Raw genomic sequence first — 24,429 nt, 5'->3', positions numbered from 1 at the left:
ACAAAATTTTTTTGCAAAACACAGGGTTTTTGTGTTCTTTTTCTTGCTTTCTAGCTCTTCAAATATTTTATTACTTTAGAGCATAGTATAGAATTAGTGCAGAAAAGCAAGTGGACTTCTTAAATCAGCATAATCAAAACAACAGATATTAAATGGGATTTAAATACGCAATTAGAAAAAATATGTAAAAATACTAATTTTCTTAATTATGTTTTTCCTAATGAATAATTATATTGGTTAGAAACCATTCAAATGTGCTGAATTACACAGTATAGACTCTAAATTAAGAGATTTTTTGCTAATGGGTATGCTTTCTACAAATACCAGTGAAAGTCTATTCAAACATAAGCAGAGATGAAAATATGGATTTATCTTTTATTCTACAGTGAGGTAATACTAATCTTTTTCTTGTAACTTTTCTGATTGCAGGAGGAATTTGGAATGTAATTGCAAGGCTGTCCTGGTTTGATAAGGAAGTGAGTTTTTTGGGAGGTTGTGATCAAACCAATCAGTGCTCAGATTTTAATATTGGCCCTTGGTGATGCCACTGAGGATGTGGAAACGCCTCTGAGAACACAGGCAGTTTAAAGCAGAGAACTCCCAAGGGAATGCTCTCTTGGTTCCGGTGGGTGAAGGAGGTCACAGCTCCCCTGCCCAGCTGCCGGCTGGGTGGGGGAGGGGAAGCCATGTGGCCGTGGTTGAGGTAGGCTGGAGCCTTGGACAGAGAAGGGAGGTGAAGGCCATTGCAGGATGAAAGGGTTGAGGAACACTGAGAGGTATTGGGCAGCCCCCCCACCCCGGGAGAGAGAGGGAGAGAGCCTGTGCCTGTGCTTGTGCCACCTTGAAATTCGATATCATGTGTTGGCAGCATGGTCGGCCAAGAAGGAGAAGGGGGGGGGTGCAGCAAGAAGGTGCCCAAGAAGGTGCCCAGCAGGGTAGCCATGGGAGTTCTGGGCAGGCAGAGCCTGAGATTTAAACCCTTTTCTTGGACAATGAAAATTTGCAGAACATTAAACCCTCCTAGGAGAGAGACAAACATAAAATGGAAGGAAATGGGCAAGTGTGGTGAAGGTTTGAGCAAGTGAAAGATGTCAGAAGAGTTGAGAAGAATCCTAGGTGGGAGGAGATGATGGAATGGCCTTTGTCTGAACTTTTCTTGTAAAGCTGTGGACAGAACTTTTGTTTTCCTGTAACACAGAGACTGCATTTGGGGGGAGGCAATGGCTTGGAGCCAAGAGAGTGCAGTGATATTATGTGGAGTGGCATGAACAGAGACGACGGATGCGGAGGGTGGTGGTGCCCTCGATCTTCAGTGAAGAAGATGTCTGTTCTCGAGACCCCTCGGCCCCAGGGGGTGCATTTGGGGGGGACTGGTGTCCTGAAAGTGAGAGACTGTTGCTTTTTTAGAATTTGGCAAAGCATCCTTAAAAGGGGAACCCTAGAATCAGCTCTGGTCCATGTGCAGTGGTGAGAGCACTGTACATGGAAGGAAGATATCAGGATGGCAAATGTTCTCTGGGTGGTGCCACGTGTGACATGGAAACACAAGAAGTTTCAACTTTGTTTCCTGGGGAAGCCTATGGTACAGGAGGGACTCCTCTCTTCTTGATGAACCGAGAATTTATTATCTGAAGGATGGTGACGAACTGAGAATTTATTATCTGAGGGGTGGTAACTGGATTGAGAATCTAAGGTTCTATTTCATGTGGGGGTGGAAATTGGGGAGGAGGAGGAATGGGAGGAGGAATGTTTTTGGAAGGTTTTCATTCTGAGTTCTGTGTGTTCCTTTTTTTTCATATTGCAAGTTAATAAAATTCTTTCCTTTATTCCTAAGCTGGAGCCTGCTTTGCTCTATTTCTGGTCACATCTCACAGCAGACACTAGGGAGAATGTATTTTCATTGGGACACTGGCATTGTGCCAGCGTCAAACCATGACAAAGGTGCAAAACAAACCTTAGAAAGCTTTTTTAAACCTTTTTTTTTCAACTTAACAGTAAGATTATGCTTCCAGGGTGGGGAAAGTTAAATGCGATCTTGTTTTTTTAATCTAACTGCTTTAGTAAGCTAAGGAAGTGTTGTTTGTGAGCAGAACTGATGTTTCTTGTTTCCATCTCTTTTAAAACATTACAACTATCAGACATTTTCCTATCAGATTCTCCTTTTGCTCACAGATTGATGCACAACCTTGACACAGCAAAGGCTTTCCTGAGTTTTTGGCTCCTGCATCACAAATATTAATCATTCACTGAACTGCCCCAGTTGGATAGTGTGACAAGGAAAGTTTATCATTGCTCTTTTGAAGTGGCAAACTTAAAGTGGGTTTAATTGTTGTTGGAAATGGGGTCAACACTTTGAGATAGGTTGGCTGTGAATCTCGACTTGAATCAGTTAACATTTTGCAAAGTTACACCTAGGAATTAACTGCTCCATGAAGATGCCTGTCAGTCTCCACTTAGCAGGTAGCTCACGGCAGGCTTTTTTGTGTTCTAAGTGAAAAGCCAGTTTTATTGAATGTCATTGTTAAATAATTTAGAATATTTAAATAACAATAAAATTAAACTCTTCGTTTACCTTGAAACAGAGAAAAATGGACATGATGGGATATTTTTGTGGTTTAACTGTTCAGAAACCTAATTTGTTACAAATGAGGTGTTTTGGTAGCAGACAAATAGATTAGTTCAAGCTTTAAGTAAAAATGAAGGATTTTGGTTGAATTGTGATCTCAATAGAAGTATTAGGACAGTTCAATAATTTGGGATCTGTTTGGATTACTGAAAATATGTAGAAAAAAGCAACCAACAGAGGCATTCATATAAACCTTTGTGAACTAAATATTATTGTCCATGATTGTATGGACCAGACTGGATGGTCCACATGTTCTTGGTCAACCTTATGTTCCTATGAAGCAATTCAAGCAGCTGCTATTTTCCTTTTAAACCTTTGTCTGCAGTGGGATTGCTTAGTTGTTCTCCAGTTTCACAGAGGAAAATGAAATCTGGCAAAGGGCATAAGGTCTCAGGGTTGTGGAAAAGTTGTGCTCAAAAGGGATACCGAAAGAAGATGAGGAGAACCCCAGCAGAGACAAATATATCCAAACTGAGAGCAATGATGGATTTGTCTTTACAAACAAGCTGTGGGTCTGCTGGTAGATAAAAGTAGCACTGAGTTGAAAGAAACAATGGGAAGAATCCCACTGGTTGATGAATGGAAAAAGATATTTGCTTTTACAAATAAATTGTAGGTTTGCTGATAAATGAAATTGGATATTGAAAGATGAAAGAAACAATGGGGAAAACCCCTAAATTCCATAAGACTAAAAAATTAAAAGGGAAGGTTATACATTAGAGGGAAGTCTTTGGTATCAGGAGTTCCGGGAAGTCTCTACCTCTCAAGTACCTCAGCCAATGGGGAAAGAGAGAAGGGAAACGTGACCGGGAAATTAGGATGAAAAGGAGACTGCATCCTCCAAAAATTTGAGAGACCCCAGGAGAATGCCCTATGGCCTCTCCCTTTATTCTAATAAAGTAAAAGGACTCGTCTGTCTCCTTTTTGGACATAAACCTCTGATGTTTGTGGATTAATTTTCCTGACAAAACTCTGCTTGCTGTGGCACCTGCAACGAGAAAAGAATGCAGTGGATAGTCAGAAGTGTCAAACTGAAATACACTACACAGAGAAATGCTAGAGGAAGAACTGCTACTTCTCACCTCTCTTGTTTGCAGGGTATGGCCTTTACATTACATGAACGACAAATGCTTGAGTTGCAAAGACTTCTGCCTCCTAAAATAGAGACACAAGACATTCAAGCCTTACTTTTCCATAAGAATTTTTCAAAAATGACAGACAGACCCCTTGGAAAAGTAAGCACTCCTCTGACCTTGTTTTGTCATACAATAAATGGAAATTGCTGAAAAATACTGTATGGGGATAACCAAAGTTTTTGTGCCTCCACTGGGTTTTTGTCAGAGGTTATTTTTCACTTTTGCTCAGAAAACTGCTTTAATCAATCATGCATTCATCATGTGGCTAAATGTGGTTGGGGAGCTTTTTTCTCATATTCCATAGTCATAAGGTAACGAAAAAGAATGTGTGCAAATTAGCCAGTAACAAAGCTGCATATCTTGCTGTAATCTGTAATATGTATTTCTGGAATATATAAATTTGTTTGGCAGGTTGTTTGAGCATAGAACTATTGGAGGAAAGGAAGGAACAGCTAGCCCATGCTGATAAAAGATGTTAGAATGAAGGTAAATCAAGAGTTTAATAGTTATGAAAAACAGTGTTTATCATATATAGCAGTTAATGTTAGAAAGGAATCACAGGGTTAGAATTTTGAGTCTCATAATGTGTAATTTTTTTCTATACTAGTCCTTTTTTTCTTTAACCTACTACTTTGGTTAGAAATAAAAAGAATGTGAAGGATTTCGATTTGTTTTGGGTTTTATTTCCTTTTTTTTTTTAGAATAACATATTTTTAGCATCCTGTTACTGTTTCCATATAAGCCTTTGCATATCTGCATGTAATCTTAAGCAGTCTCCTAAAGGCAAGAGAAACACCGGAATGGTTTGAGGCTTACTGGACCATATCAATAAGCTTTTGTTCTCATGAAAATGCAAAGATTACTTAAATCCACATCATATCACTTGCTGATCTGAAACAGTCATGTAATCCGTACTGGTTGCTGTAACCTAAGAAGAATTGCTAATTCATTATCTTTGCTGTCGGGTCAGCAAGACTGAATATGATTTGGTACATGTAGACTGGTAGGTAAATTTGCAAAAATGCAGATTTAATTTACACACCTAGGTAAATCCTTCAATATTAACTTTTTGTAAGAAGTTAATTTGTTTTATAACTGTGTTAATGTTAGGATTAGCAAGACCTGTTAGGACCTTACATTTTTGGGGTGAAAGACTTTAATTGTTAATTTTTTTTTAGCAGTAATGAGACTCCCAGCTGTATCCTGTAACAAATCCATGAGTTATCTTTTATCATAATGCATGTTTGCACATTAACTTGTTAGCATGCATGGTATGTCACATCCAGTATTTTTATTTCAGCTGTTTAGTACTGCTACTCTCTCTTTTCCAACTTTTGCTTAGTGCTTAAAGCCTGACTTGAGTGAAAGCAGGAATTCCATGAAGAAATAATATTAAGCAAGTGTGGATTTTGCTTTGGCATTTTTCACATCGTTTTATAAGAATAAATGTGAAACAATAAATGGTTGGGTTGTTTTGTTTTGTTTTTTTTTTTTTTCTTTATGCTAATTTTAGGTATATCTACATAATGGGAATCCAAGAGAGAAATTAAAAGTTATTCTATAGAGTATTACAAGATTATATTGAACAGTTAATGCCAATTGCATACACACCAACAGTAGGCCTTGCCTGCTCCCAGTATGGACACATCTTCAGGAGACCAAAGTAAGAACAATAGATCTATATTGCTGCTACTTTTGTTATAATTTTCTCTGTATACTTGCCTGAAGTTTGGAAATTTCATTTTTCTTTGGATTCAACTACACAAGATTTGTGCCAATTCAGGGCAGTAAAAGTTGATTAAATAATATCTCAAGACCCAGTTTATATTGGAAAACAGAACATTTGAAAACAGAAGTGATAATGTGTCACTAAATACTACAAGTGCAGGGCTTCAGCCCCATTTCCAGCTCTTCCTAGATGCAGTACAGCTCTTTAATTCTGAGGAGAGTGCTGTGGCTTTCTCCAACTCCAAATCACATCTGTGAGTCTGAGGATCTGTGTCAGGACAGAACATTTGGAGGAAAGTGTAGATTGAAAGGGATTTCTGGAGGTCATCTGATCTCACCCTCTGTTCAGGAAGGGTAACTTCAGGTAGATTCATTAGGTATATTCTCCTGTGCAATCCTGCACACAGCCTGCACAGAGGCAGAAACATGAGTGCCTGCATCCCTGTACAGCAGATTTGCTGGAGGAAACTCAGGCTAATCATGGTTCTGGCAGGATTGGAACTGTGACCAATGTTTTTGTGCTGGTAGCAAAGGGGCCCAGTGCTGGAGAAATTTTCACAATGCTCTGCAGAGCAGCACGGCATGACATCTTAAATGCAGGAGCAGAGGCCAGTGAGCAGTGGGTGAGGACAGATGTTGGCAAAGCAGGAAGAGACAGGCTTGACTCATGGTAGCTCAGCAGATTCCATTGGATGCAGATAGCCCCTGTATTAAAGCTGTGCTACTGGGAGTCAGATTTCAGTTATTCTGACACAGTAAATATAGCTTGGTTGGGATCTGGTCTGGGTTCAGCAGTGACTTTAAAACATCTCTTCAGGTTATTATCTCTGTTGAGGAAACCAGTTCAGACTGGCAGTCATTTCAGCTCATTTCCATTATATTCTCACCACAATTCAAAGTATATTTCTAGAGTCCTTTTGCTTGAGAGTTTGGATGCTGTGTGGAAGAAGGGCTAATCCTTTGCTGCCATGAGGACATGGATGCTATGATAAAAACAGTAAGAAACGCATGGTTTTGTTCTTGATGTGAGGCAGGGGATGTCAAAGATGTACTCTTAGTTCTCACATACTTCCTTTCCTCTTCCATGTCTCTGTATGTATTAAAGACCAGTTTGAAAACCGTCCCCCTCTAGAAGTTGTCTGTACAAGAAACAGCAGCATGGATTGGAACTAGGGTTGGTATTCAACTTCCTTTCTTTCCAAGAACCAGCACTTTCCAAGTGTTGGTAATTTATCGGTTACCACCTCTGCTGAGCTTTTCATGCTGCCTTTTCTCCTAGCAAGAGGGCTTACTCGAGCAGAAGAAATACAGACACTTCACCTCTGCTCCTTTCTGCTCCTTTGCCTCTCCTCCCATGTTCCTATGAAGGAGCACTCAGCAGTGGGAAGCAGTGTTCTCTTGGTCTTGGAGAAGACAGTATGCTCAATCCCTGTCTTTCCTTTCTTTTCTCTCCCCTCATCTTGTGTAATGTAATGAACAGAGATTCATTAAGGTAAAGCCACACTTTAGGATCATGTTCCCTTTTCATATAATGTCTGATAACACCAGAGGTGTTTTGCCCTAGAGGAGTTCTAAAGGTGAATATCTGTAATAGTGTAAAATCCAGGTAGCATAATGAAAAGTATTTTCTCTGTGTTCTTATTTTAGAGTGTCAAAGTAGCCAAATAGGCACTTGTATTAGAAATTCTCCTTTGAGTAATTTATATCCATTATTACAATGCTTTCAATTTTACATTTAGCTTTACAAAGCAAGGGGAAAATTCTAATTGCCACCTATAAAATGTTTTTACTTTTTTTTCTTTCAGAGGCTTATTTATCTCTATCTCAGACAGAGGCCATGTAAGGTCAATTGTGAACAACTGGCCAGAGAATGATGTTAAGATACTACCACTATATAATTATTTTTCTAGTTGTTCTTTAATCCTAGTTGAGCTTCTTAAGATTTATTAGTATTTGATGGAAATGTAAATACTTAATAATGCATCCTTGGCTGTTTGACCATGATGGCAAAATATAGCTAATGAAGATAATGCATATCTTGAAGAGCAACATTTTATCCTGAATATGAGGTTTATGGATTGAGTAAACAATGATGATGAGAACTACACTTGCCAAACTTTTTATTTTACTTCATAAAGTTAAGGGATGCACTCTGGGTCTTGCTTACTGTGTTACATAGCAGTAGGAAAGGTGATCTTGTCTTTGGATTAGGACACATTAGTAGGTGGAAAACACAAATTTTCCTGTTAAATCCTGTATCAGCCAGTGGGATTGAGAACCACAAGGGGAGATGAGGTGATTGATACTTTATATCATCATAGAATTGTACAAATTTTTGATGTCTGGATTTACAAGTGGAAATCATAAACCCAAGTTACAAGCTGCAGGTCCACACAGCAGCATGGATCCTTCTCACTTAGCTTTCAAGGATTTGGGTAGTTGATTTCAGCAAAGAAAAAAGAGCATAGCAGATTCTATCATTTAAGCATTATTGCTTCAACTGAAATATTCCTTGTAATCTATTCTTTGTTTGACTGTGCAAGCATACCTGATTTTTTCCCCAGTAAAAACCCCTCAACTGGTATTGCTCTAAACTTTATAAATTACAATGATTATAATTTTACCTGCTTTTGTTTTCAGGCTGTTGTCATTACTGATGGAGAAATAATATTGGGTCTTGTGTATGGGATAGGAATTCCAGTAGGAAAACTGTTTGTATACAGCCTGTGCAGGAATACATCCAGATAAATGCTTGCCTGTGTGCATCAACATTGGAACTGATAATACAGTGAGTTTGACTGAACTTGACCTGCCCTAAGTTATCACTATGAAAAGTATTTGAGTATTTAGTACCATAAGAGAAAATTTTTATTTGAGCATTTTTATTCAGTACAAAACCAACTATTTTATGTAAGGGTAAATGATTTGGAATCCACTGTACAGTTACATATCAGTGATTGAAAAACACCAGTTAATTTGGCAGTGAAATGGTGCATTTGGAAGTAATTTGAATGCTGGGACATTAAAATGGACAGTCAGGTTGACCTGACTTTAAGAAGCTGGAAATGTGAATCAGATTTATTAAAGCAGTTTGTTCATAGTAATGATTTGTTCTGTTTTAAAAGCAGCCATCACCAACCTCAAGTGCTAGCTGAAATTACTGAACATTGATATATACTTGAGGCAGTTAGAGTGGTTATATAAAAGCAGTATCTTTTGGTGTGAAATATGTTACTGTGAATTCTGGAAAACATTTACTGAGGAAGTGATTCATCCTACTGCTCTCTTTGATTTATTCATTTTCAGACACTCTTAAAAGATCCATTTTATATAGGCCTATACCAAAAAAGGAATCGCTCACAGGTCTATGATGACCTAATTGAGGAATTTATGTAAGCCATTACAGACAGATATGACACTGAATATTCTGCATGGAAGTATGGCAAAACTGCTGGCACGAAACCCCCCCCTAATGCACTGTCCTAGAAACAGTCATTTAAGGAATAAAGATAGAACTAAAAGTCAAAATACATGAGTGCATTTTTGGCTCTGTAGTGATTTTCTCTGTGATTTAGAACATGCTGCTTGTAGTTATTTGTTAAATATGCACAGAATGGAAATGGAACCGTTTTAAGCAGTGAAAGGCCTGAAGACATCCTGTTTCCAAAGATAATTATTACATGCAGAATTTGTTTTAAAAGGATTATATTTCTTTGTAGCTAGTGATAGCAATATTTGCCATGTCCTATAGGTATTGAATTGTGGAAAAAGAAACAAACTACACAACTTTTATGAAAGTTATAAAGCCGGTATGTTTATTACAGCACTGGACGCATGTCAGGATCATTCCTCTTAAAAGGACATGCATGCATCTGGGAACCCCAGATCTCTTTCTATCTTCCTTACTAATCCATATGCTTGGAATTTCCCAACAGGTTCATAAATATTCATTTTACTGATTTTGTGTTACACTTGTAGTTAGATTTTTGTCAGAAAGTACAGAAAGACCTCCTGGGTTAGCCTGCCCTGTCTCCTGCAGCCTCTCTGTCTGTTTCAGAGTTCAAGGGGCTCTTCTTTATCTCTTTCCTTTGGCTGAAGCAGTTTCTTAGAGGATAGGCTTTTTGCGAGAACAGGCAGTCAGACCAAGCAGCTATGTTTGCAAGCTACAGACTTAATTCAAAGATGTACATTTCACCTAAATCAAAATCAGTTTCTACTCTGGAAAATTTCCATTCTGTCTCATTCCTCCCATTCCTAAAAGAAATAAGTAAATTCTTTTACTTAATACAAATCCCTACGACAATAAGTGTGCCTTAATGCTTTACCCTGTACATTTGATAAGGAAGTTTCTCAAGCATACACCTCTACCAGTATATACAGGCACAGTGATTAGTGCCTGGATGAATCTCAAAGTGGCAAATACTTTGTTCGGTGTCTAGACACACATCTTGAGCATTAATAGTATTGCTTCCTAGTTGTTCCCTAATAACACAAGATTCTAAGTTTATTGTTTGCCACTTTTCATTCACCTTTCATGCCCACACCCTATGTTCGGAAGGGTAGAGCACCGGTTTTTCATTATTTAATCCTAGTGCAATGATGGGGTGGATAACGTAAACAGTGGCATTACGTATGGTAAGCACAAAGGCAGTGGCCACATTAGAAGCAGGATCATAGGTGACATTTACCATAGTTTACCAGGATTGAAACTTCCTTTTAAAATCAATCACATAATCCCAGACAATCTTCCAAATTTCAGCTGGAAAATTACTTTCACCCCCTTCCTGTATGATCAAAGCTGCTATTGCCTGCATCCATAACTGTGCTTGTATGCAACTGAAAGCTAAAGACACATTATCTTGAACCGTACTAAGCGCTTCTATTATTAACTTGTGGTCTTGGTCCCCCGCCTTTTCTCACTTTGGCAGTACTTTTGAATCTGCCACTGACTAGTTCCTAATACCAATAGAGATGACTGTAAAGGCTGTTTCAATTTTGCTAGGCCACCTGCTGCAGTGGCCAGCTGTCTCATAGATCCAGTATACTGATTAAAACCTGGGAACAAGGGCATTCAGCATTGTTTTGGATAGAGGTATTCCAGGATTTCAATTACAATTATACACAAAACAATTCTATAAATAAAATTACAAACTACGCCCCCTGCCCCACCCCCGCAATACACTTATTTTGCTCAAATAAGTTTCAGTCCCAGTTCATTGTCTCTTGGTGTCAATTTCCAAGGGGCTTCTGGGGCGCTTCATTCGAGTGTGGTGGATCCGGGCATTCTGCCTCTTAAACTTGATGGTGGTGATGGTGGTGAGAAGCACATGGAATGGTCTTTCTTACTGTGGTTCCAAAGTCTTTTCTGTAAGTGACTTAAAGTATACATAATTCCTAGGCTGTGTTATGTACTGATTCACTTAGCTTCCTGCTCTGAGTTCCAGCCACATGTTTTTAATTTTCTCTGAGCTGTCTACTTAAAGCCACCATGTAGGTATTGTGGCTGGAACTCTGAAAGCAGTATTGTTTACTCTTATCACCTCTCAAGCCTTGACAGTTCTGGTGGAGAACACTTCTGGCCACCCTGAAAACGTATTTGTCAATACTCATAAATACTGACACCCCCCTTTCCTTGGGAGTTCTGAAAAGTCAATTTACCACTGCTGTCCAGGTCCATGACCCTTCCCTATCTGACCTAGTTTTGGTCTGGGGGTATTCTTGGGGTTAGTCTGGAGGCAAGATCACACTGTCAGTTCACTTGAGTAATAGTGGCATATAAATTCCTGGCAACGATTCTTTCAATCAGATATGTGTTCTAGAAAGCCTGTGGAAACTATTAGTTAAAAGTCAACACTTCATTTTGATGTCCTCTGTAACACTGGCAGCCTTGGCCATTCTGGGAAAGGAGCTACACTTTATAAAAGTTTTTAAGTAGTTAGGCCCTAGTGTGTTTTCTGGTGCTCCTCCCATACTAGTGACCGCACAAATGGGAAGTGATTACCAGCTCCCTTTCAATGGTAGCCCACCCCTCTTGGTTGTACGTCCCTTTTGATTAGTATTATTATTATATTCTGTCTTACCTTCAAGGGAAATTTGTCCATAATTACTTCACCTTTCACTGCTTCCTTTGCCTCTCCATCTGCCAGCTCATTTCCTTCCTCAAATTCTGAGCTCACTCTCTTGTGTGCCTTAATATGCATAGTTGCTACCTTTTCAGGCAGTTGAACTGCTCCCAGCTGCCGGATTATCTTTGTGCATGTTTAATGTTCTTTCCTTGTGAGGTCAGCAGTCCTCTCTCTCTCCAGATGTCTCCATGTGCATGCACAACTCCAAATGCATACCTCGAGTCTGTATAGATGTTTATTCTCTTTCATTTTCCCATTTCCAAGACATGAGTCAGTGCAATTATCTCAACTTTCTGTGCAGAGCTGCCTGTTGGTAAGGGTCTGAATTCTGTTACTTCTCTGCATGTAGTCACTGCGTACCCAGCATGTCACTTTCTACTGGCAACATAGCTACTCCCATCTCTGCATCGTCCAAAGGAGTGTACTTCAAGTCTGGGTGGCTGGAGGCTGGAGTAAGTAGCTTCAATGGTCTCCAGGCAATCGTGGTATACTGCTTCTCTTTGATTTCCACTGAGATAAAGAAGCTGGGTTGACAATATTAGTTACCACTATCTCTACATCATCTTGTTCTACCATGATGGCCTGGTATTTCAGAAACCTCTGTGGTGAAAGCCAGTGGCCGCCCTTTACTTCCAGTACTGCAGACACTGTGTGGGACACTAACACAGTAATTTTCTGTCCCAGGGTAAACTTGCGTGCCTCTTGAATATTCAGCACACCTGGTGCTACAGCTCTGAGGCAACCTGGTCATCCTTTGGCTGTTGCATCTAGTTGCTTGGAAATGTAAGCAACTTCCCTCCAGTATGGACTCAAGTCCTGAGCCAGTATTCCCAGGGAAATTCCCTGTTTTTCATGGGAGAATAGAAAGAATGGTTTACATACATCTGGAAGTCCCAAAGCTGGAGCTGACATGAGGGCACTCTTTAGCTGGTGAAATGCCTGTGTGGCTTCCTTTGTCTGCTGGAGATTTCTCTCTGACAAACAGTCCGTAATTATGAACCCACAGCTGGCACTACCCTGATATGCCTAAGAAAATTCAGAGTTCTTTTATAATGTTTCCTTGTGAGCCTGCCCTAAAGTCCGTTGCCCAGCAGTAACCTTGTACCCCAGGTGGATAAACTTCTGTTTCACTACCTGTGCTTTTTTCTTTAGTACTCTGTATCCCTGGAGTCCTAATAAATTTTAAAGGCTTCCTCCTTCTTCCTGTGGAGTTTCCCAGGACTCTGGATCTTTGCAAGTTGTTCTCCAAACAGAGTGGGGGAATTTTTGAAGCCTTGAGACACATAGACCATGTGAGCTGGGTTTTGCGGCCGCTTTTAGGGCATTCCTATTTTAATGCAAAAAATTTTCTGGCTGGCTTTGTGGATAGGGAGGCAAAAGAAAGCATCTTTCAGATCTAAAACAGTAAACCAGGTTACTTCAGGTGTTAAACAAGTTAGTAAAGTATATGGATTTGCTACCACAGGATATAAATTCTTTGTTATCTTATTGACAGCCCTCAATCCTGTACTATCAATTATTGGGCTGATTTCTTGCCTATCTTCTTTTTCAGGGGGTACTGCTTAATTCTCAGTGGTTGTGTCCCTTCCTTAAGCTTGATTACTATGCGGGGGGGGGCATGCTTCACCCTCCCTGGTACATCAGGGGCCCATACCCCCAAAAACACTTGTCCTAATATCTCTTTACTAATTTCCTTCTCAGTTTCAATGGCTGGTAATGTTAAGCCTAACACCTTTATATACTTTGGATCATTTACCTACATAGTAACCTCCCTATTTTAGAATGTTTAGCGAATTGGGCATATACAAAAACTTGTAAATACACATGTTACTTTAAAGGTTTGCAAAAGTATGCCTTCTCACAGACTGGCCAGTTGTTCCCCACACTATGATATGATCATTCTCCACAAGTACTAAAGCTTTATTTAAAACTGAATATATGGCCCCTGTATCAATCAAAATTCTACCCTTTTCCTTTCTTCTGGTCTCACTGCCTCTCACAGAGGGTCTGTTACCTCCTAGTTCTGGATGAAATTGGACTGCCAGGAGGGGATGGGTGTGAGTGTGTATACCTTTGGAGCCTAAGTCCTCTTCCCTTTTGGGGAGGTCCTCTTTATCCTCCCTTACCTTAAGAGGAGCCTTTAACAAATCATATGAACTTGGTTTTGAATTTCAGCATGATAAACTTTGTCTGATTTCATACATTGCTGTCTTACACTGCATGCTTAACAACACATTTGATTTGCCTTCTCTTTGCTTTGTTTTCTTTTTCAAGAGCTAGCACCAGTGGGTCAGAGGGAGCTCTGAACCCACAGTTACTCTGCCATTCTGGGTGATTCTTTAAGGTGAAAAACATATGAGCATATGAGATCTCATCTTATTTGCTTTCCCATCTTAAAACAGCATTTACTGCAATAAGGTATTATAAATCTTTTTATTTTCCGAGCCGCCCCTACTGCCAGCTTTCTCCCAGTGAGCCCCTCCCAGAGGGGCTAGTTCGGGAACCTCTTTGCTCTGGTTAGTTCTCATTATCTCCTTCTCCTTATACTATCTTGCTTCCACCCAAGCCTCACGTTGTCTTTTCTCAGTTTTTCTCACACACAGACCTCCAGGTGGCAGGTATCAGATGAAATCCTCCACACATAAGCTTTACGATCTCAGGTTCTGAATCGGCTTGATCAGGAACCTTCAATTTACACTTGGGGCATGGAACAGCAATACCAGCGCCTCTCACAAACTCTGCATTGCACACAAGGTGCCAGTCTCTCAATGCACCAAAAACTCCTGGGAATCGCCTGCAGGCTATTCCATTTATCACTTCAGCGTTTATCACTTAACCTTTACAGCAGGTTGTTTTCAGTCCAGACTTACTATATTACCAGCTGAAGTCTGATAAAACCCCTTTATAGAAACTCATTTGTCTCCTCTATCTAAACTCTGTTTTACAAAATCTCAGTCTTTTCCAGTTCTCTTCCAGCACAATCTAATTAAAGCATTTTTTCCACTGACACTCACTTTACTGCCTTGCAAAAGGCTGTGCCTGTTACAACAAAAACTCTGATATGCCCACAAACACAGACACCCCCCCCCCATCTCAAATTCACAAGAGTCAGAGCTTGAATTGCTGTGGGAGGGGAATTCCTGGAATTCCTTTAATTTGTTTTACCACAGTTAAACATAAATCACCATACTGTAGTTCTTCTGCGTAAAATGCTACACTTGTTGCAAACAAAATCCTAAAATCTCCACAAACACAACCATAAAATCCTGAGAATCAAATTACCGTAATGCGGGGGAGGAACTACACAAACTCACCGGGAAAGGGGGTATCTCTCAAAGTCCCCACTTTTCTCAACACAACTCAGCATACAATACTTCAGCATTTACCCACATCAGATTTCTCTGATCCTCACACACTCCGGACACAATCAAAATAACAGCACACAGTAAAATTCTAGGGATCAAGTCCAAACCACTGGGGCAGAGGAACCTCCTGAGTTTGTCTAGTCACAGTTAAAATGTGCACAATCTACACAAATCACCACCTTTAAACACAATAGATGTCCTCACCCAAGTTTCTTTACTTTTTCCACTTCTCTGCAGGGTGGTCTCTGCCCCCACAGCCTCCCCCAGCTGGCGTCTCAGGCCTCATCTGGCCGCTTCAGATGTGGGTAGATCTCCTCCCCCCGCACCGTGGGTACACTCACTTGTTCGCTCTCTTTCGTGCACCACGCACTCACACGATTACAAACACATGTCTGGACACCATAAACACACACGGGTTCACTCAACTCACCACTGGAGTTGCTAGCAGTCACCCTATAGAACAATGAACGCCCATTTCTAGTACAACCGCTCTATCGGATGGGCTGCCTGCAGGCACAGGAATGAGGCTGCACACTCAGACATCTCTGAGTGAATTACTCAGCAATCCTATCTCTCTCTCTCTCCCCCAGGGCCCCTCGATACATACCACTTATCTGCACACCAGCAGGATGCAAGCCGAGACCAGCGGAGCCCCTCCAAGGAACATCCCCAGGGCGTGCCAAGGGGTACTTTTTTCCTCTTGCCCCTTCGAGGACAGAAAGTCTCCTGGCTGGTTTGCCATAATGAACTGTGGGAAAAAAACCAACAAACTCCACAACTTTTGTGAAAGTTATAAAGCCGGTATGTTTATTACAGCGCTGCACGCATGTGGGCATGGCTCTCCTTAAAAGGACATGTGTGCGTCTGGGAACTCCAGATCTCTTTTTATCTTCCTTACTAATCCATATGCTTGGAATTTCCCAACAGGTTCATAAATATTAATTTTACTGATTTCGCGTTACACTTGCAGCTAGTTTTTTTAACAGAAAGTACAGAAAGAACTCCTGGGTCATCCTGCCCTGTCTCCTGCAGCCTCTCAGTTTGTTTCAGAGTTCAAGGGGCCTTCCTTATCTCTGTCCTTCGGCTGAAGCAGTTTCTTTAGAGCATAGGTTTTTTGCCAGAACAGGCAGTCAGACCAAACAGCTATGTTTGCAAGCTACAGACTTAGTTCAAAGATGTACATTTCACCTAAATCAAAATGAATTTTTTCTCTGGAAAATTTCAACTCTATCTCAATATGGCCAGAACACACTTATCCAATTTAAAGACTTTGGAAAACAAAATGCTTTTTGGTTTTTAAGAAAACACATAGAGAAATATTGTACCTTCAATGATGATATTCAAGGTATACCCTTTGTTTATGATCCTTTATGTATTTGCAGAAGTTTTGCCTAAAACCATGATCTGCCATGTAGATATGTTCAACTCACCTTAGATTTGCATTGCTTTTTCAGGGACAGATTCAGTGGCCTTGGTAGGACTGCAGGGAGCACAGAAAGCTACTGGTAAACCACTTGCAGAGCAGCAAGTGCTGTTCCTTGGAGCAGGAGAGGTGAGTTCTCCTAAGTGCTCTAGAGCAACAAGAGATGTTACTGTATATTTTCTCATTCTATAGGACTTGCAGAGACTCACATTCTCTGCATTCAATTTCAGAACTTTTTATATAAAGGCAGCAAAAACAGATAAACAGACTTAACTACCTGCTTAAAGATAACGATGTAAAAGGTGTTTAACATTTGCAAGGACTCAAGATTTTCTGTAGGAAAGACATTTTCGTGCTGTTCTTGTGAGCTAGCAAAGGCTTCCTGAAGATAAGGAAAGCCCCGTATCTCTCTCTAGGAAGACACCAAGGCTATCACCATGACAACGTGATGAAAGAGAGAAAGTTAAAAGACATGAACTTTAGTTGACTCACAGAATGACATGGCTCCTTATTCACCTATTGAGAACTTTGTTTCTTTCTTATGACCAATGAGCAGTGTATGTGTCTGTTAAGTAAATGTAAATATCCTGAAAAACTATAAAGGCAGCATGTTCCTATAATAAAATCGCTCTTATACAACCTTCTGATGGAGTCTTGGTGCTTTATGCTGTGTCACGCTCTTTAGCGACATCTGGTGGGCGCCTGCCGTGATTGCGACTGGACTGTAAAAAAGGAAAGAGAAAAAGTTGAAGGGTATCCTAATAATGAGTGAAGGCAGCAAGGACGTTGTGGAGGTCCGGACCTAATTCAGATGTCTGATTCGAGGTGAGCTGTCGCAGACATCTTTTCATTAAAAATCCTTCCTTAGAATTTTTCCTTCTGAGAAGCTGAGAGGCTCCAGGAACAAAATGTAAACAATGATTGTCTGCTGCTGTGGAATGCAACAGGTGGATCCGTGATTGGTCTCGTGTGGATGTTTGGAATTAATGGCCAATCACGGCAGAGTTGGCTCTCTCTCTGTCTGAGCCACAGACCTTTTGTTATTCATTCTTTTCTATTCTTAGACTAGCCTTCTGATGAGAACTTTTCCTTCTATTCTTTTAATATAGTTTTAATGTAATATATATTATAAAATAATAAATCAAGCCTTCTGTAACATGGAGTCAGTTCTACGTCTCTTCCCTCATCCTAAGACCCCTGTGACCACCATCACCGTGAGCGATTGGGAAAAAAATTGGGAAATAATTTATCAAACGAGGAAAAGACTGCTTTGTCCACGTGGAAAGCTTTATTGAAAAGAAAAAAAGTTCAAGCTTCTGATTATGCTCTTCGTAGTTTACTGATATGGTGTAAATAAAAGGACTTTGAAGCTGATGCCAACACTGCCTTCAGTGTCCGGGCATGGAAAAAGGTTGGGAAGAGACTATGGGAAGTGATATCTAAGGGGGATGAGACGGTTGTCGATTTGGCTACTACCTGCAGACTGTTGTATGAGGCGTTGAAGGAATGGAAAGCAGAACAAGATAGAGGGGAGGAGTTGGAGGAACAGGAATTAGAGCAAGAAAGTGAAGGAGAGGAACAGGAGGAAGATGAAGCTGAGCCTGTTGATGAATCTCCATCTGAGGAGGCTGCTGCAGCTGCTGTGGAGGTTCCCCCAGGGTTTGCTGTAGTGAGAATCAAACGGCAGGCTAACATTGTTCCTAGGTATTCATCTCCAAAAGACTATATTAAACCTGTGTATACTTTGCTTGCTCAGCAGTTAGTTGAACTGAGTACTAAACCAAAGTATCTTATACCTGCACAGCAATTAGCAAAAATGAAGTCACAGAAGACGCAAAGTGAAGAACAGGCTGGGTCATCGGCCCTTTTGTTTCTCCCTGGGCCCTTTGCTCCCCCCTCACCCTCCCCTGGATCAGCTGCTGTGGAAGGGGCTAACAGTGGGCCTGTTAGCTAAAGGAGTGAGAAGAAGCCGAGAAGTAAGAAGAAGCTGATAAGGAGCTCTCTCCAAGGCTGTAACCAAGGAGATCGAGAGAAGAAAGATAAGAGCACTTTGCAGCTGGACGAAGCATTTTTAGAAAGTTAGGTGAAGTCACTATAACTTTTCACCAATAGCATGGTTATTACTGCGACCTGTGTGGGTCGCTGCTGGTGATAGAGAGACGGTGAATCTTGTTTCTTGAATCAGAAGGCTTGATTTATTAATATATGATATAATACATTATAGTTATACTAAAAAGAATAAGGAGAGAGGTTTGCAGAGCTGCTAGCTAAGCTAAGAATAGATAGAAAGAACCCACAACAAAGTTGTGGCCAAGGACTCGGTCCCCTGGCTTGAACTGATGATTGGCCCTTAATTATAAACATAGAAAATGAGCCAATCAAGGTGAATCCTATTGCATTCCACAGCAGCTGATAATAATTGTTTACCTTCTCTTCGGGGGCCTCTGGCCTCCCGAAGACGCAGAAATCTGAAAGAAAGGATTTCTGTGGAGAAATGTCTGCGACATCTCACCTTTCTAAATTGTATAAAATAAAAGAAAAATGCTGATGTGGAATGAACAGGAAATTCCTTCACCTGCAAAATATAGAATACTAACAATTCACTAAAACAATCCTACAATATAAGAAAATTGCAAGAAACAATGAAAAGACAATTCAAGTCCATGCAGCTGAGTTTCAGGAACAGTCCATCAGCTGAAGTTGTTTCTTTTGGACATCTGAGAGTCCTTAGAGTCCTTTTTGTCCTGAAACAGCATAACACAATTTAAACAATTTGAAACAATTTAAACAATTTTTAGAATGTCCTTTTCTGGCCCTTCAGTGCTTTCAGTGCTTCAGCGCTTCAGAGCTGCTGCCCTCTATTTTCAATCTTTTTTATTTAATTTTTAATTTTTTTTTTTTTTTTTTTAATCGAAAAGCAAAAGAGCAGCAGCCAGGTGAGCAGAGCAGTGCCAGAGAAGGAAAGGCCCTGGCCCATGCTGGACCAGGAACCCCAAAACTGGCTCACACAGGGGGACCCGGACCGGTAGGACAAACCAAAATCCCCAAAAATATAAGGAGGCCTTGCAGTGGGCCCGGCCCAGGAATTTCCTGAGCCAAACGGCCCAGGCCAAACCCATGAGGAAGGCTCTGCATTCCCGCAGGCCTGAACCCTGCTGCCAGCACAATGGCAGCACGGGTAGTGAGATGCTTCCTTTCCCCTAAACCACTGAGGCATGCCAGCAGCAGGGAAATAGAAGCTGCCCCGAGAATCTTCATCTCGGGTCTGGGAATGTTTGTTTCCCACAGCATCACGGCACCACCCCCACTGGGCTGGGGACCAAAGGCAAAACTTTTGGGAGCCCCCTCCCCCTCGCCGCTAGGGCACAAGAGGGGCGGCAGAGATGGCAGCCTCCATGGGACAGCAACCGAAACACCACCCCCAAAACCGCCGAGCTTGAAAGCCGGCAGCCGGACTGCCACAAGAGTCAGCTGGCGGGCAGCCCCCGCTCCACCGAAGGAGAGACCAGCCTCCGGGGCCGCTTCCTGGGGCGGGCCCGGGGCTGGCGGGCCGGCCATGGGGGGCGCCGGGCCGGGGTGGGGGCCCGTGGGGCTGTGGGTGACGCTGGGGCTGGCCTGGAACGCGGCAGTGACTCTGGCCGCAGAGGAGCCGGCCGAGGAGGGAATGACGCTGATCGTGGGATCAGCCGCGGGCTGCTCCGAGGGTCCCGCAGGTTCAACGGCGTTTTCAGCCCCATCCTGAACAGGAACTGTCTCGGCTGGAGGAGGCGGGGACGCGCGGGAACACGCTGTTGCTGCGTCCCTTGGCTCTGAAAGCGGCGGCAGGCATGGCACGGGCAGCATCGGAGCTTGGAGAAGCAGCGGAGCGTCGCTGTTGCTTAGCAACAGGTCAATCGGCGAAAGTGCTGGCTCTTCTGCCTTCTCCGACGCAGGCTCTGGCGGGGGCGGGATCTCCTGGAGTGACGGCTCTGGCAGGGGCGTGGAGGAAACCTCGGAGACCGGTGCTGCCCCCATGTCTGAAGGCGGAGTCTGAGAGGCCAGCGCTGGCTTGAGCGGCCGCTCCCATCCCCCCGGAGAGAGAGAAGGGGGGGAAGGAGAACACTCCATCTGAGCATGCTCCGGAGAAAGAGTAAAAAAAACTTCTTCGCGCTGCGAAGTTTCGCCCCCCCCCGCCGTGAAGCAGGGGGGGCTGGGAAGAAAAATGTCCTCCCCCACCGCATCTTCTGCCAAGGGTGGTGGAAACGGAGCTTGGCCATAACAGTTAGAGATCCATTGAAAACAAGCTGCTCTGCGTTTCAGGACAGGGAAAAGCTTTATAAATGCTGGGTAGATAGAAGGCAACACGCGTCCCTCAATGTAGACGCGCTGGATAATGGAGTCCATGCACTCCCAGAAAAAAGCATCCAAAGCATACAGAATATCAGCAAAGAACCCAAAAAGCTTTGCCCATCTAAAGAACCCATAGATATCTGTTTTGACAAAAAGAAGCCATCTTCTCTGCACCAATATTTCCAGAGGGCTATGAGTTTTTCCTCTGAAGGGGAGAATTGAATCTCTTCTGGCAAGGCATGGGTCTGCCATAAAAACAGCCACAAGCTATGAAGGGCTGGTTCATCAGGGATAGAAAATTGAACAGTACCTTCTGAAAGAGTCCAGCTTGCTCTGGCCAGCTCCACAGGTCTGCTGCTCTTTTCCATCATCTTTCCTGATGGTTTTCCAGAAGAAAGGTTCTCTTGTGGTCAGCCTTGGCTGTGAACACTTTCCAAATCTTCAGTTCTTCAGTTCCTGGCTTGAATCCACTTTCTGATCACTTCAGAGCAACCCTCAAATGCCACACATACAGGATTTTTACCCAGTGCAGCAATTTTGCTCCTCTGGTCTTATCAATTTAATCTTTGCTCTTACACGAGGGGTCACCAGATATTACTGCGTCCTGCGTGGGGCGCTGCTGGTGAGAGAGAGACGGTGAATCTTGTTTCTTGAATCAGAAGGCTTGATTTATTAAGATATTATATATATACATTATAGTGATACTAAAAAGAATATAGAGAGAGGTTTGCAGAGCAGCTAGCTAAGCTAAGAAGAGATAGAAAAGAACCTACAACAAAGTTGTGGCCAAGGACTCAGTCCCCTGGCTTGAACTGATGATTGGCCCTTAATTATAAACATAGAAAATGAGCCAATCAAGGTGAATCCTATTGCATTCCACAGCAGCTGATAATAATTGTTTACCTTCTCTTCGGGGGCCTCTGGCCTCCCGAAGACGCAGAAATCTGAAAGAAAGGATTTCTGTGGAGAAATGTCTGCGACAGCATGGTATTGACTTATTGTGGCCAATAGTTAAGGTAGAAGAAGGGTAAACAATTGGAAAATGTATAAAAGATCAGCCATGTTCACTAATAAAGTGTTGCCAACTGAGACTGCTTGTGGTCTCTGCTTTCTGTCATGACCGCCTCGACTGCGACATTTGGTGATCCCCGACTTGATAAGAACATAGTCGGTGGGGGCCCATACAGGGTCCTAGCAATTGGCAACCGTGACCCACTGGGACGTAGTGGGGGAGGCGGTGTTGGTGCAACTGAGAGTGGCAGGTGGATGAGACAGAGTAAAGATCCATTCTGAATTAGGTGAAGTGTCTAAGAGAGGTGAAAAGTCTGTGAGGCCAAAGCTGAAGGAAAAACTCGCATGCCGAGACAGCAAGGAGACAGAGAAAGAAAAACAGAAAAGACCACAAGGTCGATTTGCCCCCGACTTAGAAATTCCTTTGATAAAGAAGAACTGGTGCTAAATGTCACACGGAATGAATATGTATGAACTTATTGTGAAACTGTATGCATATGCATTTGGAAGGGGGATAAAAGAAGACCCGAGGTCTTCAGAAGTACGCATGCCTTGTTGGAGGACTTGCGTCCAGCGTGCGTCGTAAATAAACATACCGGGCTTTACAACTTTTATAAAGTTGTGAGGTTTCTTCTTTTCTCCTCAAAACATGGAAGCCACAGGGATGTCCGGACCTGATTCCCTCCAATCAAGGCACCTGGAAGTAGGTGAGCCACCAACTAGTAATAATGGGACATAATTTATCTAAAGAGGAAGAAAATGTTCTGTCTACATGGAAAGTTTTGTTAAGAAATAAGGGGAATGATACGTCAGACTATGCGCTGCGCAATATATTGCTGAGTGCTAAATCACAGAATTTTGGCACTGGTTCCGACACAGCATTTAGTGTTAAGGCATGGAAAAAAGTCGGGGACAGACTTTGGCAAGTCATTCGAGCGGGAGATAAAACAGTTGTTGATCTAGCAGTTACTTGGGACTCGCTCTTTGAGGCATTAAAGGAATGAAAAACAGAGCGAGAACAAACAGAGCAAGATGCGGACGAAGAGTTGGGGCTGATAACAGAACCTGACGGGGGGGGGGGCTGAGGCAGAGGGGGCCTCTGATGGGGAACTTGCTGAAGCAAGTCCAGGTGCCATGGAAGTTACCTGGCATGCTGCCAGAGCTTCTGGGAAAGCTGCCAAAGCTTCTGGGAAGGCTGCCAGAGCTTCTGGGCTGGGGGCCAAAGTTTATGGGAAAGCTGCCAAGGCTTCTGGGAAAGCTGCCAAAACTTCTGGGCAACCTGCCCTAGTCTCTTCTTATCAGACCCCTAAGCCTCCTTATCTCACACCTGCGCAGCAGCTGGCAATGGTGCCTGCATATACTACACCGCTACGCCAGTTAGCTGAAATGTCTTTAGTGGAGAGAGAAACCCAGCCATCTGCCCCCCCTTCCCTCCTCTCTTGTCCAGCCGTCCGCCCCCCCACTCCCTTCTGAGTGGCTTGAACAACCTGCAAGGCCATATCCTCCATTACCTGACAGTGACAGCAACAGCGAATCAAGTGATGAGTCGCCCGCAGTAACACCTGAGTTGGGGCAAGGAGCTCTGGCCCCTTTACCTCCTAAGAGCTCTAGCCTTACTGCCCCATGGACTTTGCCTCCATGTCAAGTAACTGTGCTTCCTCGACACCCTCAGGAGTTTTGGGAATTTGTTAGGAGGAAAGCAGTTGAAGAAAAGAATTGGGACATCATAGAAAGGTTGGGTGCTCCAAGAGTACCTCAGGAGAACAGTGCCAATGCAAATGTTGCTTGTGATAACCCTATGGCTTTTCCAGTTTTCAAAGCAGCTCCTGCAACAGGACAGAATGACAGTTATCACGTCTTTGCCTGGAGGGTTGTGCAAGACCTCCAATCGCAAGTAGCTCAGTATGGTATTAATTCCTCAGAGGTAATGCAATTAATACGTGTAAGTAATGCAGATTTGCTTGCACCTTATGACATCACACATCTTGCTACAATTCTATTCCAGCCAGTACAATATGGTGTATTTCAAGAAACTTGGAGACGAGTGGCTGAGCCCACCGCTTTAACAAATATGCAGTTGCCTCAACACAACCCTCGTCATGCTGTGGGTGTTGATGCCCTACTGGGCACTGGGCCTTTTGCCAATCCAGATTTACAGGCAAGGTGGGATCCTTCGATTTTGGTGCAAGCTCAGAAAATTGACATGAGTGCCTTAACTAAAACAATGGAAATGGCAGCTCCAAAACAGAAATATGTCACTATACAACAAGGGACGAGAGAACCATTTTTGCAGTTTGCAGAAAAACTTGCTGCGGCTATTGAGAAATAGGTAGATGATGAAACTTTGCGAGACAAATTGTGTGTACAATTGGCTAAAGAAAATGCAAACCCAGACTGCAGAAAGATTATTGACACTTTACCTGGGGAACCTACCTTGTCTGAAATGGTTACTGCTTGCTCGAAAGTTGGTTCTGTTGAGCATAAAATGGCAGCTCTTGCTGCAGTGTTAAGACCTTCAGCAAAGTGTTATAATTGTGGACAACAGGGGCACATAAAGTCACAGTGTACTGTCCGGAAAACAACATTTTAGGCCAAGTGCAAGCAACGATGTTGTATGCAACCGTTGTGCTAAATCTGGGCACTATGCTAAACAATGCAGGAGTAAATATCATGCAAATGGTCAGCG

At 42.4% G+C, this 24,429-nt stretch overlaps 1 pseudogene; it reads left to right on the top strand.

Moving 5' to 3' along the window:
- The first annotated feature begins 1,281 nt into the window (after positions 1 to 1,281).
- Positions 1,282 to 17,175, top strand: LOC132086102 (NAD-dependent malic enzyme, mitochondrial-like; annotated as a pseudogene).
- The last annotated feature ends 7,254 nt before the right edge of the window (positions 17,176 to 24,429 follow it).

Source organism: Ammospiza nelsoni, chromosome W (assembly GCF_027579445.1).
Source record: "Ammospiza nelsoni isolate bAmmNel1 chromosome W, bAmmNel1.pri, whole genome shotgun sequence".
Taxonomy (NCBI): Eukaryota; Metazoa; Chordata; class Aves; order Passeriformes; family Passerellidae; genus Ammospiza; species Ammospiza nelsoni.
Note: the sequence above shows the minus strand (reverse complement) of the source record. Positions and strands in the feature narration are given on the sequence as shown.